Source organism: Micropterus dolomieu, unplaced genomic scaffold (genome assembly GCF_021292245.1).
Source record: "Micropterus dolomieu isolate WLL.071019.BEF.003 ecotype Adirondacks unplaced genomic scaffold, ASM2129224v1 scaffold_127, whole genome shotgun sequence".
NCBI lineage: Eukaryota > Metazoa > Chordata > Actinopteri > Centrarchiformes > Centrarchidae > Micropterus > Micropterus dolomieu.
In genome coordinates this window covers 5,180-6,601 of record NW_025744121.1, presented here as the reverse complement: position 1 = coordinate 6,601, position 1,422 = coordinate 5,180, and the positions used below count along the sequence as shown (strand labels likewise).

General features: G+C 38.1%; 1 long non-coding RNA gene across 1 annotated transcript; it reads right to left on the bottom strand.

The window, feature by feature from the left end:
* Positions 1–922: 922 nt before the first annotated feature.
* On the bottom strand, positions 923–1,411 carry LOC123967195. The gene is made up of 2 exons (XR_006824205.1): positions 1,370–1,411; positions 923–1,025 (listed from the first exon to the last, which is right to left on the bottom strand). It is a non-coding gene; the product is annotated as an uncharacterized LOC123967195 (long non-coding RNA).
* Between the last annotated feature and the right edge of the window lie 11 nt (positions 1,412–1,422).

Here is a 1,422-nt window from a genome sequence, read left to right as displayed (position 1 = left end):
TTTTCCAAGATATTCTAATATTTTTTAGATGCTTCTGTACATTTATGTGGGTCTGTAGTGTTGAAACTACAATGGTGAGTTGCTTTAAATGCTGCTGTCACTAGGAATTATGGGACGGCATTATCGCCTTTCCTTTCCTAAACAACGGTCCAGTGTGCCCTTTGCTAAAGGAGAGAAGAAAGGAAGCATTTAAGGGCCTTTACTTAGCATTTAGAGAGCTCTTATCACGGCTACCACTTAAACACCTCCGGTTCATTTCACTCAGTTAGGAACCTTGAGGTGCCCGATCAGTGCCGCCTGCCCGATCCTTTCCTCACCTTCAGTATACACTTCTTAGTTTGTTCTAAACCTAACCACCACAGCTCAATGCTTAAACTTAACAGACTCAAATTCTGTGGAATCGTTGGACAACATGTGAGAGTCATCGACATAGATTAACACCCCTAACCACAAGTGACTGTAGCCTTAGTCACTCAATGCTTTCTGACTTCCTGTCTGTGGCTCTCAGCTCTGATCCCATTGGTTCCTACTGAAGAGGTAAATCTTTAGAAACGTCTGACCGATATAGTTTTATGTTTAAAAGCTCAGTAATTTCCTAAAACAGCTGCTCACTGTAGTTACGTATAATTCATCTGCAGTTGTTCGCATTGTATGATGGAACAAGCCAACGCTTTGGTGAGCTAAATTGCATTGCACGTCTTCATTCAATGCGACAATAACACAGCATAGAGCTAACATCGTTTAGGCAGCATCGGCTCTGGAAAAATTAACTCTGTTCAATAAACATTTGCATTAGCGCAAGTAGGACAATGAAATTAGGAAATACCCCCTAAACTGGCTCTTTTCATCATACAATGTGAACAACTGCAGATGAATTATACTTCACACACGGACTTAGGAGGAAATTGTGCATTAGTTATTGTAGCGGCCCCTTGGATTTATTGATCAAGACGCAGAGAGTTTCAAACGGGTGTCGATTTATTATTCCTCTCAACGTGCACCATGCACCATGAACACCGTGAAAACTACAGAATAAAACAGAAGAAACACAAAAGGCTTCTATGTAGCTTCACAAATAATTTGCACATAACTTGTGTTCACATATTAATCATGTTTACACACAATACAAATCATTTTAACTAACAACCAATATGAATATGAAATGAAATGTTTTTAAGCCTTTTTGACAAATAAATATCACATGCCTTTAAATGAAATACAATATATTATAATTGTTCACAGAAATAATATTGCTTTTATATTGACGACATGTGCAATTAACCCATAAACAAATGAAGTAATGACATTCTCCTTTCCTTAAACAAAATCCCTTCTGATAATAATACACTAGACACATTTTCTTTCATACCTCATTCCGCTCTCCAAGGACGCTAATCAAATGGTTTTCGCCATCGGCTATCA